Source organism: Pseudopipra pipra, chromosome 2 (genome assembly GCF_036250125.1).
Source record: "Pseudopipra pipra isolate bDixPip1 chromosome 2, bDixPip1.hap1, whole genome shotgun sequence".
NCBI lineage: Eukaryota > Metazoa > Chordata > Aves > Passeriformes > Pipridae > Pseudopipra > Pseudopipra pipra.
This window is the reverse complement of record NC_087550.1, coordinates 82,612,490-82,626,639: the sequence shown is the minus strand read 5'-3', so window position 1 is coordinate 82,626,639 and position 14,150 is coordinate 82,612,490. Positions and strand designations below refer to the sequence as shown.

Here is a 14,150-nt window from a genome sequence, read left to right as displayed (position 1 = left end):
GATGTGTTTAGATAAGAAAAGGCACAGCAAAGAGCCTGACTGCTTCTGAAGATCCAAAAGAGATGAATCTGTCAATTTTTGCTCTAAATGGGAAGCTGAACTTTAAGTCATGGCTTAACCAAAGGGCAGCATATGGCAGCGCTACAGCTGTTTGAAATCCACTTGCACTTCACATTGGCACTTTGACAAATGCTATTGTGTTACAAATACTGGATGACACAATAAATCTGGGGCTGCATTCAGCTCTGCCGTACACAGACATAATTCCCACTGACTTTGTACATGTCTATACCAAAAAATGTATGGAAGTGTGTAAGACTGAAACAAATATACGGTACTTGTAAGGAAGCCTTCTGGCAGACTGAGAAACATTTGATATGGTTAGACCCCTGTAGCAGGAAGCGTGAATGCTATAATATGGAACTGGAGGAAAAATTAGGGAATCCATGAGGTCTAGAAGATGCCTGGTGATTTTAAAGACAAGACTTGAATTTCTGCACTGGAGCAACAGACACACTGGCTGGTCATTGTAAGGGGAACGGGGCTTCTCCTGCTGAGATCCATTTACTGTCTTTCATACTCTGTTTTTTATCTCTCTGCCAGTTAGTTTCTACAGGGAAAGAAAGAATTCAGAGGGTTTTTTTTTTTTTCTCAAGCAAAAGCCTACAGGAGGCCTAAAAGGAGCACTAGACAAATATATCAGAGAGGAGATCATGTTGCAGGGAAGCTGTGGCTGCCAATGATGAGATCTTCAGTTTCTTAGCCACTTTAGGTCAGAAACCAGGTGTTACATTGTTGATCCCATGGCTGCTTGCCATCCCTGCCTCCTCCTGTAATGAACAGTCTCAGTTGAACAGCTTTCATGGCTCCAGATGTTTAAAAAGACACTTTTAGTGCACTGGAACAATAAAGTGCTCTTTGCAAAGTATTACTGTCTATGTTCAGTGACAGAGCCAGTGCTGACTCCTCTACACTGATTTTTAGGTGGCGTTTTAAAAGCATCAACAAGTCAGGACACATATTTTCTCTGCTTAAAACCTGCTTAACTCTTTCAGCACTGTGGTTTTAGATCCTCCTGAGGTTCATATAACAAAAAGGGCATAAAATTAGAACAGTGGAAAAGAAATAATGGGAAATCAATAGCCTTCTTTTTCTCAACAAGAATAAAGGAAGAAAGAAAGAATGCTGTAAACATATCTGTGAAATTAACTTACCTGTGCAGTTTCTACCCCTAAGAGCCAGAAGAAGCTGGCTTATACCAAATGGTCAGGCAGTGGGGACAATTTTTGCAAAGTGTACAATAGCTGAAGAAAATACTATCCCACTGGAGTACTTGGAGTAATTTATTTTATAACAGTCACAGTTCCAAATGTATTAAGCCAAATGACATTACAAACTGTGGAAAAAAAACAGAACAAGAGTTAAAAATCGTTTAAGATTTACATAAAAATCTGTCCTCATGTTAAAGACAAGTACTTTATCCTAAAAGAGGCAGAGCTGGTGCTGGCATCAAAGACAAGGATGTCAGCAGGAAGTGCCAGGGAAACAGCTGAGGCCTTGCACTTCAAAAAGCTTAGCTCTGGGTGAGAGATGTTCCCACCAACAGTCAAGATCCACAGATGACATTTTCAGATGTCTTCAGTATTTTGCATCCAGGCAGTCACATGATAGATCCTGTACCATATGTTTTTTCCATGGGCTTTAGTTTCTTAGGTGTCTACAACTGCTTTCAGTTCTCCACTACAAGGTGGAAAAGAAGTGTACAAAAGCCTTGCTGGTTTGTCTTGTTATTTTAGAATTATCTGTCCATGAGATTTGTACAGATTTCTATCTCTTTTCCATTAACAGAGACAAAAATTTTTAGCTGTTTAATGCAGTGTTAACCATTTTCTTTGACAAGGACATGGCCGACCCATCAGATCTTTGACGAATGATTGATTTAACCTAGAAATGTCTATTTACATACTAATGCAAAAAATATTAACTAATTAATAGACAGTGTATTCCCCATGGCAACATGAGTAAAATTACTGCTAGGTCAACAGAGAATTCAGCATTGCTCCATATGCTTCTTTCAGTGTGTTTAAATAGTATAGGTGTAAACTTTGGATGACCTTATTACTTCATATTTACGTGGGTCATTAAGGGAAACTGTCACCTATTGAACTAATTGCTTTTTTAATTCCTTCCTGCTGCTGTGAAGAGGAAAAATAAGCTTCTTATCTTGTTAATACATCTAGAGTTCTTATCAAACTTCTCCTGCTTTTGGAAATCTCTCTATCCTCAGAAATGAGGCTGAATTTCCCCTAAAATCAGAGGCACCATGTTGAACACTTATAATCTGAATGAAGGAGAGACTCTGACTCTGTATCTTTAATGCCCTTCATCCATTTATTTGCTAAGGTAGGGCAGGAAACCTCAGTCTGAAGGGGTGTGGGAGGGAAAAGCAGCCTTAGGCACAGCTGAGGTAGGTCTTTGTGCCTCAGATGCAAAAAGAGTTGTGGGCATGGTAATGCTCAAACCTAAATTTTAGGTGTCTGACTTCTGTAGTGGAATCCAGAGACTCAAGTGGTGTGTGAATTCCCCACCTGACACTTGGGGAAAAGAGTTAGGTGAATCATACCCTACCCAACTAAATTCCTCTATTATGTACAGATTCTGAAGTCAGTATTGTTAAATTGAAAATTAAATGGAGAACACTTGGACTGTGGCAGAAAAGAAAAAAGAAAAAGAAAAAGAAAAGGAAAAGAAAAAAGAAAAAGAAAAAGAAAAGGAAAAGAAAAGAAAAGGAAAAGGAAAAGAAAAGGAAAAGGAAAAGGAAAAGGAAAAGGAAAGGAAAGGAAAGGAAAGGAAAGGAAAGGAAAGGAAAGGAAAGGAAAGGAAAGGAAAGGAAAGGAAAGGAAAGGAAAGGAAAGGAAAGGAAAGGAAAGGAAAGGAAAGGAAAGGAAAGGAAAGGAAAGGAAAGGAAAGGAAAGGAAAGGAAAGGAAAGGAAAGGAAAGGAAAGGAAAGGAAAGGAAAGGAAAGGAAAGGAAAGGAAAGGAAAGGAAAGGAAAGGAAAGGAAAGGAAAGGAAAGGAAAGGAAAGGAAAGGAAAGGAAAGGAAAGGAAAGGAAAGGAAAGGAAAGGAAAGGAAAGGAAAGGAAAGGAAAGGAAAGGAAAGGAAAGGAAAGGAAAGGAAAGGAAAGAAAAGAAAAGAAAAGAAAAGAAAAGAAAAGAAAAGAAAAGAAAAGAAAAGAAAAGAAAAGAAAAGAAAAGAAAAGAAGAGTATTTCTTTAAATTTTCTGCTGACAGACCAGAGATAATTAGCTGACAGCTGCAGACTGGGGAGAACTGCTCTTTTTTTCTGCCTTGAAGCAGTAGGTGAAAACCCAGAATGAGAAACTGGGTGCCACTGACTTAATTTAGTTACTTGAATTGAAGGTAGCATATAACACCACAGAGAAACAGGGAAGTGACAAATCTTCAAGACCAGGATTTCTGAAGAGTGGCAGTTAATAAACAGAATTGAGAGTATGATTAGGGAGAAGAAAGGATTAAAAATAGGTACTTATGACATCCCTGTGGTATCATAGATACCTTAGAGATGCATCAGCTAGACACAAGCCCAGTCTCGAAAGTAGTACAATCTGCTGAGAAATGTGACATAGCAATGGAGAATTGTAAACAATAGAAGATAGAGGAATGTTACAAAAAACATCATGAAGCTAATACTGCTACATAATATATCTTATGCAAAAAACCCTTTCCCAGCTGTCTAATGTAGTCACACACAGTGTTCTGCACCGTACCAAGGCCAAACTTTTTGTGACACACAGATACTAATATCTGTTGTGAGCCAAAAGACAGTCATGCATTGCTTGCAACATTTATTGTATTGTGACTACCTCTATTTTAGAAATCTATTAACATGAAGAGTATTTCATGTTTGTGAAGGGAAAATTACTTGTCTGTCTCCATGGGCAACAGTTTAGGACTAGTAAAAGGCAATAATAATCATGACAGCAAATTAACATAGTTATCTGCCCACATAATTTCTTATGATACCTGTTCTATTGGGCATTTATTTGAAGGGGCTTTTTTTTATCTACATGAGATGACAAAATGCAGATAAAATTGCTCCATTTTTTTTTCCAGGAAAGTTCTTCAAAGTAGCCTGATCACTGTATGCTGACATTTTAATAACATCAATGGGAGGACTTGTGGAGTAAGCTTAAATAAGTGTGGCAAAGTAAGGTAGAAGATTAAAATGTATTAAAATGAGTAGGTAGAAGTTGTCTTTCCAACACTTTCATTTGAAGGCGAGAGGGAGTAGTGTCAAAAGAATACTGTGCTGCTTTTTCAGTCAGAAGATAAGGTTTCTACTAAGAATACAGGCTACTGGCAATCCCGAGTCTCTTCTTCTTCCCGTGTGTTGTGCACACACATGGTCAGGTCTAATGAGGTAAGAGGAATCCTCGTTTTGGGATCTCAGTAGGTACAGTCAAACATGAGTACAACCATGATGTAAAGCCAGGTATGATTCCACAGAAGAAATATACTTAATAGTATTGCATACCATGCAATAGGTATTGCATGGTATGAATACTTGGGGCCATTGTCGAGAAACAATAAAGTTGCATTCGAATAGCCTTTACCCAAGGTTAGTATTCTAGCATTCTAATATTTCTGGTTATGAGAGGGCTCACTGTAGGGCACAGATGAAAGTTAAAAAAAAGTCACAGTACCCAGTGGTCTCAGTTGTCTCCCTGTGCTCACATAACTACTCCACCTGAGCTAACAGCCCCTTGCAGAGCAGCAGGTAACCAGGAGTAGATGGAGAGACAGTATCATGAAAGAACCACGTCAGATCAGGAAACAAGCTTTTATTACTCATGTTTAGATTTTTTTCCTTCCCCATTTTTTAATTTTTAATTATGTCAAGTTATAGAGAATTTGTTTCTGAGATGCAATAATGAAGCATGGACATCATCCAGCGCAGTACATTACAGAATGCTCTGGGTTCCCTGCTCTAGCAGCCGTTGTGTTTGATATACCATCACATCAGCAAATTTATACGCTTTTGATTAAACTTTTTGGTTTAGAATAGCACCTCTTATTAACACATAAGAGCAGAGCCAAGTAGAATAGCAAACAGAAGGAGAAAGAACCTTGGATGAAAAAACCTGCAGATCTTGGATAGCTGCTTAGAGATTTTGTGTGAAAAACCTGTGAAGATTTCTTGTCACTGAGCAAAAAAAGATTGGTTTAGAGGTTTATAGGAAGTGTTAACAACTGCATACTAGGCATTATTTTCCCCTTGTTAAGCAAGATAAATCATTATAGTACCAAGGCTTTTCAAAGATTCTAAGTGGCAAGTGCCAGCTTTCTGTTTATTTATTTACTTTTATAAATTAGTGATACATTGAATGCAAAATCATTTGAAGGGTTGCATATTTATCCAGTGAAAATAAATCTCAAGGCCCGTGTTAGATTTCTGGCAGCGCAGTGAAACTCAGCCACACACCTGCATTAAGTGGGTGTTTTTGTTCCTTGGATCATGTGGATTATCTGTGCTGTAAACTATGCATTAATAAAGAGCAGAGCAGGCGCTTCCTATATTCCCTTTTGGAATTAAGAAATAAAAGGGAACTTGCAGACTTGACTGCCTTTGAGGAAGCTTGTAGAAAAGAAAGTTCAGAAGGAAAATGAGAGGAGTATAATCACTAATAAAATAAAGAAAAATACTGTACCATTTTAAGTGTAAATGTATCTAGGAAATACCAACCCAAAATGCTACTGAGTAGCTAAGGAAGATGTCCATGTTCTTAGTTTCCTTTGCTGGACATTTGAAAACATAACAAACAACAAAATCATCAAGCCTAAAAATCCTCTTTTGTAGTGACATCTAATATAAAATATAACTTTCAATAAATCTTAGACCTGAAAAATTGTATTTATAAGTAATTAGAAAATCATGACAACCACTTTGATTTTTCCACTCATGCTGGCCTCAGGAAAGGAAACAGAATCCAGAAAAACAGTCATGCCTGTCACCTATCTCATCATCAGTTATCACAGTGCAATGCTGCAGCAAGGAATAGTTTCATCAGGAGATCAGGAATTTAAAGAGCTAGTAGTGCAGATGGGAGGTATTACCTAAGAAGGACAAGGAGGGAAGTTTGTGGTGCAAAATGGGGTGGATTTGGCACATGAGGGCTACAGTGTACAGATTCAGCAAGAGTAATGCATGAGGAAATTATGGTAGGCAGGGAGCAATGTTCTGCAGAAATCCAGCTTGTGTCCTCTTAGTTCCTTATTCCCTGTACAGGCAGCTTGAAATCAACATGGCTGTTCACAGAGTGTGGTACCAAGATATTAAAAACTAGTCTGAACTGATCAGAAATATCCTAAAGATTTTGACCACTAAGGTCCAGGGTACTGGAAAGGTGGAAAGCAGTCCTGTTCTATTGACTGTATTTGATTCCTTACTCATTTTGTAATAGTATATACACCTGGTATAGAACAGATCAACTTTTTTGTTGTTGTTGCTATTCTATTATATTTTTGTTATTCTATTTTCCATAAATAGTTTCTTTTTTTTTGTTTACACAAAAATGTCACGGTACTATATATGAGTGCCACCTTGTTTCAAAGAAACACATATACATTACCACAAGACTAACCATGTGATTCAAAAGCCCTTCAGTGCTTTGTGGCTGTAGGTTTACATTACCTTTTACAGGAGGATTATGGCTGCTGTTTTCTGTTAATTTGTTTTGTGCAATGTCTCTTACTTTTCTTAAGGCAATAGTCAACTACTGTGGGTAAGCACGGAACTACTAGCTTCCCTTTGTCTCTTCATTTTTTAGGTGTGCTCACACTATAAAATATTATGTAATTTCAGAAGGATATAAGTGAAAGAATGGATTGAAAAATAAGTAACTGCATTTATGTCTCATTTTAAACATGTATCTTTCATGCATAGCCAAAAATTAGATGATGGTACATATTTTTTTGTTCCCCTTTAGATTTGTATTTGAACATTTGTGTCAAAAAATCAAGTCCAAACTAATCAAGTCCACATCTTTATGCATACAGCTTTTCCCTGAGGCAGAATGATTAAGCAGATTTTTGTACTACTGATTTCTGAAAAGAAAAAAAAAAAAAAAAAAAAAATTGCCTTTTTTTTCACTTTATTTTTGCAGATTGATCAGGATAAATACCATCTCTTCTTATGTGTTTGGCTGCTCAGTCTCATCTGATTTAGCTCAATGAGAGTTCGTGCCAATTTACACATGGGCCAACTTTGCAAGCAAAGTGCTAATTGAGAGAAGGCACCATTGCTCAGGGCTATCCACTTTGTGGCTAGGAGAGCTGATGTTACTGACAACATTATCAGCTGATGTTTCCAACTCAGATGATGAAAATGGGACGATTTGAACTGGGTCATAATTTTGATAAAATTAAAACGAAAATGTTTGTTGAGTTGCCAGGGTTTAAGTAATCTACCAGAGGATACTGGAACTTTTAGTGTGGCGCGTATCTGTGTTGGATTCAATTCAGGTAATCGCAGGTCAGTTTAAACACCACAGTTGCAATGTTTATCTCTTTTTGTAATTGAGCTCATTTAGGCACTCTTTTAGGTTTCATTGACACTAGGCTCTTGTGCAAGAACTTAAAAAGGCAGAAGTTGTTCCTGATATACTTCATAATTGTGAAGGCCTTGGTCAACTTTTAAAAGAACAGTTTACAAAAGCTCCTCAAAGTGAAAGCCTGGAGGTATCTTAACCCCACAAAGTGAAGGTGTCAGTCAGTCACTAGGTTGGGTCACAGAGGTTACCAGAGATAAAGGAATTTTGCAAACCATGCATAGATACTGCATGACTCAACAAAGCAAGAGGGGAATGTGCTCACTCCACTGAGCAATTTAATGTCTTGGAATAATGAAATGATAAGTCTGTTTCACACAGTGGGCTGTCAAAAAAACAATAATAATGATAATGGGATTCCCTTAGGAGAACTCTGGAAAGTTTTACTTGGAAGACTTCAAATATTTAATTTTTCTGATGAAAAGTAATAATTAACTCCAATAAGCTCCCCTGGCACGGAGTGAAATAAAGTTAATCACTAACATTCAGAAATACTGATTCAGCCATTTTTGTCCATGGCTGAAATAGTTAACTCCTGTTGTTCCTGTGGAGCATTATGGATTGCTGGAGAGGAAAAGACAGCTTGGTCCAGAAATCATGTACCTAATTTTACCCCAACTTATGTTTCATTTATTTATTGGTTTAGCTTCAAATTAGATGGAAATTAGAACCCTCAAATTAGACCTTATCTTTCATTTGCAGGTGTACTGAGCCTCCCCTAAAAATTATGTATACACATGTATATGCCATAGTATGTACTTTCATGTGCACGGTCCTCTAATCCTCAGATGCTTGTATTTAATTAAAATTTATTAAATTAATACTTGGGAAAAAAAAAGGTGGACAATATGTCACAGCTGCTCTTTTTCAGGTTAATAGCCATTTATTTATAAAAAGCACCGAGTATTAAAAACAAGTAAAACCAGGTAGCCTATCATATATTTTTCATATTATGCATTCATACTCTGCAAGAAGGTCTGTATTGTTAGACTTGGATAAGTTGCAACATTTTTTTTCTAGTTACAGTTCATTTTTACAAGCTTTGCTCAGCTAGAGCAGGATGAAGGATGACTTTGTTTCTATGTAATGAGCCCTACTACAATTATGCCCTCAAAATAGTGCTTTAGACTGAAGCAATAAGATGGAGCCTTTGTAAGTGTGAATAAAGGTATTTTATTATCACTACTGATAGAATATAAGCTTTAGATAACTAATAAGCTCAGTTTTTTCTTGCATCACACCTCAAATTTTGCTTTGTTTAGCCACGAATTCAGGGTAAGCTTGTCACTAGCACAGCAAATACATGAATAATAGTCATTTCATATTCAGCTGTAACTGGCCTTTATTATATTCAGTGATATCCACTACAGAACAACTTGGAATTAGGCCATTTCTAGAATACAGCTTTCAAACTAGTTTCAGAAATCATGCATAATGGGGGTATGAAATATGGTTGCCATACAGGAGTAATGTTTGGACACTTATATTGTAATTGTACACTGTATTTCCTGAAGTGAAATCCATATTTGAGTACTTGCAAATGTGACCCTAACTTCCAAAATCTGCTATTTTCCACACAGAGTTACCGTCTGCTTTCTATTCTACTTGATTCTAGTCTTATGTCAGAATATTTGATGTCACTGTAAAACAAAAGGAAAGTAATTCAAAAGCATATATATTACCTTGTTAAGTTGAATTGCATTTTGCACTGAAAGATGAAGTTTTAAAGAAATCATTCAATATTCCTGAGTTTCATAAAGGATTTTGCAAACAACATTACATCTATCCTAACGTTTAAGGATAAATTGTCTTTATCACCTGATTTAGCAAATGAATTTGTCAATTACTTGATTATTTTCTCTCTATATAAGACCCTTAACCTTTTACTTTGAAATACTCATTTCTAAGTGCAATGGTAGCCTGTGGAAGGCTTGATAACAGCTCAGAGGTCCAGATAAATATGATAATTCATTTAACCTTTACTTCAAATCCACTTATTGTTACAGGCATCAATCACATCTAAAAGCTTGAAGATGAACGTACAACCTGCACTTGGATGTGTAGTTTGTGTGGTCAGGCACACAAAGATGTGAAAAGTACTTGTGTAGCGTGAGCAGATAAATCCCTGCAGAAGTTGGCAGCACAGACAAGCTGTGAAATAGCAGCCTGACATCTTGAATACTAGGTCAATGAAACATTTTAAAGGTAGTTTAAGATATCTGATGCTATATTTTTAGTTTGCATTAAATATTTGTTGATTTTTTAGTTATTAATCTGTTTGGTTAGCTCATACAACTCAACATTTTCAGTTTTCTTCAGCTATAGCCCTTGGGGTTTTTGTGCTCTATATTACAGAGATTCCATGTCAAACTATAGTTTTCTAATCCTATTAGAGCTGCATCTGTTAAGATATTAATTGGTGGAAAATAGTATTTAATAGTTATCCTCTTTTACAGCCTTTTCCTTTATCACCGGTTTGTTTTGTATCTCTAGAGCTCAGATTTTCTTTTGGCTTTAATTCAGTATGGTTTGAAAATTCAGAGCCTCAACAAAGGCATGAATGGAAGCACGATACACTCACTCCTTCTTGGTTAACACAAAGAAAGTGTAATATATCTCTCTTTTGTTTCTAGGTAAGGATTTAGAATGGCTTTTAAAATATCTCAGATTACTTTTCTCACATTGTTTATCCAATATGACCAATCATAGCAGGCTCTCTGCCAATCCTCTTGTTTAACTTATCAGCTTGCTTCGTTCCATGGAATCTTTCTCATACATTTTTTTCCCTTCACACAACACTCACCACAGGTGAAATTCATTCCTGAGTCTAGAGCCAAATCAAGGCTCATATGATAAGTTATTGCTTAAATTTATAGTAATATTATGGGGGCTTAAATTCATTTTAACAATCTGGTATGGTCCTCTGAACAGTTGTCAGTTTTAAACTATTAAAATAAAGTTCTTTTCAGCTGGAAAACTTTCAGCTTTGCCTGTACTTTCAAACCCTTTAAACTTTCAGTCTCCTTGACTATAGATGTAGTTTGCAGTGAGTGAAGCCCGTGGTAATGTGATGCTTAAGCCTCATTTGTATTGAAGACAAACAATGGCTGTTACAGAGCTTCAGAATAGTGTGGGGGTCCAAATTATCAGGCAGCTTCAGTAGGAGCGATTTGATGAAAATATGTAGAAATTTCAGAAAAATCAGCTGACACCTGCATGCTTGGTATTATCTACAGTTGAATTAACCGTGAGAAGTAGCTACCAAGAAAGTGATTATAATAATGCTAAGAAAAAGAATAAGCTAATTTCACTGCTTGACTTATTTTTGCAGATTAATAACTCATACTAGATTTAGTTTAAATTAGATCAAGAAATGACTTTTCTTTATAAAAAAGATTTGCTTTTGTTTCTTTTTGTTTGTCTGTTTTGTTTGGTTTTGGTTTGGTTTTTTTTTTTTTTTTTTTTTTTACTTTAGAGAGGAAGGAACAAAGACAAAAAAAGTTTGAAAATTCCAACTTTTTTTTTCTTGTTACTTTCAACAAGCAGACAACTCCTCTGCTGGAAAACTATACATTCACATAGCACAGGCCGACGTTCTCTGTTCTATATCTCAGTCAAAATTCAATAAGATTAATTCATGGACAATATGATATTTTTTATTTCATTCTATATAGAGGGCCATGGTTTCAGATCCATTTAATTACAGCTCTTTGCATAATGATAAAGTCAGGATCTGTGCTGGATACCTTAAACCTTTAGTTGGATATAGAACTTTTCTTGTGGACCACCCTCCTTGCCATGCAGTGCAGAGCCCATCCCATCCATAAAGATCATACTGGGTTTTATTTTTGGAAGTTCAGTAAGAGGGATAATAATAATAATTAAGAAAAAAACCCAAACCTTGGTGCAGCTTTCACATCTCATTTTTTGAACTAACTGTTGAATCACATGCAATTTTTAGCTGGTGCAATTGTGCTGTCATCATGGAGGCATTGGGGGTTAGTGATGTTCAAATACAAATGGAGTGTGTCTTCTTATCATGCTTCATTCGAAAAGGACTCCTACTAGAATACATATTCCCTGGCTATGGCTTTGTGGAACAGGCCCTCCTCTATGACATCTCCTTTACTTATTCCTCTCGAATACCTCTCTTTTCACTTTTAGTGAGACAAATCTGCCATGAAGGTGTGTCACATGTCCTAATATCTTGATAGGAATTGTTTGTCACACAGTGTAGTGTTTACCTGGTTGGACTTGTCCTTGGATGAGGTTGTGTGTGCAGTTCTACCCACCAGTGGGAGGCTAATACCTGAGGGGTAAATTTGGCACTGAGGGTACCTGCTAACAAAGGTAGTCTTTATGAAATTCTTCCTAGCAGCAATGCACCTATGAAACAAAAGCAGCAATTAATGGAACACAGATTTGTAATAACAATACAGTAAAAAAAATATATATTCATTAATAAGCAGCAACTATTGATGACCAAGACAAAAAATAAAGAGCAAAGATGACTTAATTAAAGGGAAAAAATCACAATGTTTTTCCTTCCATATTTTTTCTTATTTGTAATGCCTCTCTCAATGCTCCTTTCTATGATTTCATTTTTCCTCTAGTGGAAAATATTTCAGCCTGTATTACATTTTTCTGTCACTTCTTTTCTTATTTATTTTCAAATGTTATATTAAAATTTCTGATTCACCATCTATGACATCCAGTAGTTGATATATTAGACCCTGTTACTGTATTCAGTGTTTTTGCCATGCTTCCTTCCTCTCTTAATATCTATCTTCACAATTACTCAATCATTATCTTTTATATTATCCTGTTTCTCTTGTACCTTATCTCTGGTTCACTTATCTTTTCCATCCCTGCAGCTGGTCTCCCTCTCCCGTCACCTCTTTGGAGTCTAAAACTAGGAATGTGTCATCAAAAAAATATTTTATATGCATTGATTTTTTTTAAGTGCATCTGCTTGTCTCTTTAGTTCTACTACTTGATCTTTCAGTACCATGAATGATAACATTTATAAATGTTCAGTTTTGCCTCAGCATTTCATCCCTTCATGGGCAAAAAAAAGAGTTTTATTGCATACCTGAAAAACTGACATCACTTGAAAAATCCCCAGTAGATTACACAAATGCTCTTGATGATTTGCTGTGCCCACATTAAAAGCTAACTTTAAGAGGAGGTTGTTCACCATGTCTACAGATACTGGCAATTTCTTATTCTGTTACTATCTTTTCTCAAGTTAGAGCAATTTGCTCTGATGGGGAGGAGAAATTAACTGGGACTGCTTCCACTGCAGTAGTAATGATGTCTGAGCTAACTATGTTAAGATAGTCCAGATAGCTCTGTGCTTCAGGGAACTCACTTCTGAGCAGCCACATCCTAGGAACAGCGAGATAATTAGGAAGCAGTCTCAGATAACTGATGGCAGAACTTCATTTTTTTAAGGTGTTGCTGTATATGCTAGAAAATTGAGATTTTTGAATTAGTGGTTTCACATGCCTCAGCTTCATCCTCTAAAAACCAAGCCTTTTAAACTCAGGATGGTTACACAAACTCAGGGCAATCAAAGTCACACAACACTGTTAAACACCATGGTACTATGAGTATTCTAAAGGTTATGTTTGGATTACATTATCCTCGATGAACAGTGGCTTTTCTGACTTCCTTGGTTGTGAGAATGACAAAAACATTTCTGTCTTGAATGTCTTGCAAATCCCTTGGGTGGCCAAACCTTAACAGTAACTTCATTTTCAACTTCTGATTATGATATCCTTTTCTGATTATTGTGTTTCGGGCTGTGCGAAACTTTTATTTTCCCTTTCTTTGCATCTCAGGAAGCCTAATAGGGTGTCCAAGAAATCCCTAGAGAAATAAATCTAGATCTTCAGCGCCTCTTCATTTTGTCTATTCCAGACCCCTATTGAATATCTGAAACAATGATCAGAAACAATGATCTGAAACAATCTGAAAGTGGAGATTGGTGTATCAGTTTGTACCATATTAATCAATGATGTTTCTTTAAACTCCATTTCACAACTGTTAAGCAATGAGTTAAACTCTGGTGAGACAGGATTTTCAAAAACAGCATAAGGAGCTAACTGTAAACCAGATTTACTTCTTACTTTTTTTTTTTTTTTTAAAAAGCTGACTCTGACAATGCCAGGTGAAGTTGGTCATCTCCGTGAGATCTTTCTGGAACAAACAATAAGATACTCTTCTGATTTTTTTCCCTTTTTTTGACTCGCAGCAGAATTTTTCTCCTTAAACATTGTATATATTGTTGTATTTCAGCCTTAATTTAAAATAAACAAAATTAACAAAAAAAAAAAAAAGCTGTGGGGGAAGATCTACCCAGACTGTTTTTAAAATACATATTTGAGGGGTTTTATGTGTATCCTGCCATTAAATGACAAGCTGAGGTGAAAAGATGGTGAATGCAGTCATCGACTCTGTGGAGCTTGAGGATGCAAAGGCAAATTCAGGGCCCTCTCCAGTGTGGGGGAGAGGTTTCTT

At 36.4% G+C, this 14,150-nt stretch overlaps 1 protein-coding gene across 15 annotated transcripts in view; it reads left to right on the top strand.

Annotated features, from left to right (window-relative positions):
• Window positions 1–14,150, top strand: part of EFNB2 (ephrin B2) — a 141,501-nt gene that overhangs the window by 53,387 nt on the left and 73,964 nt on the right. The window lies entirely within an intron of this gene.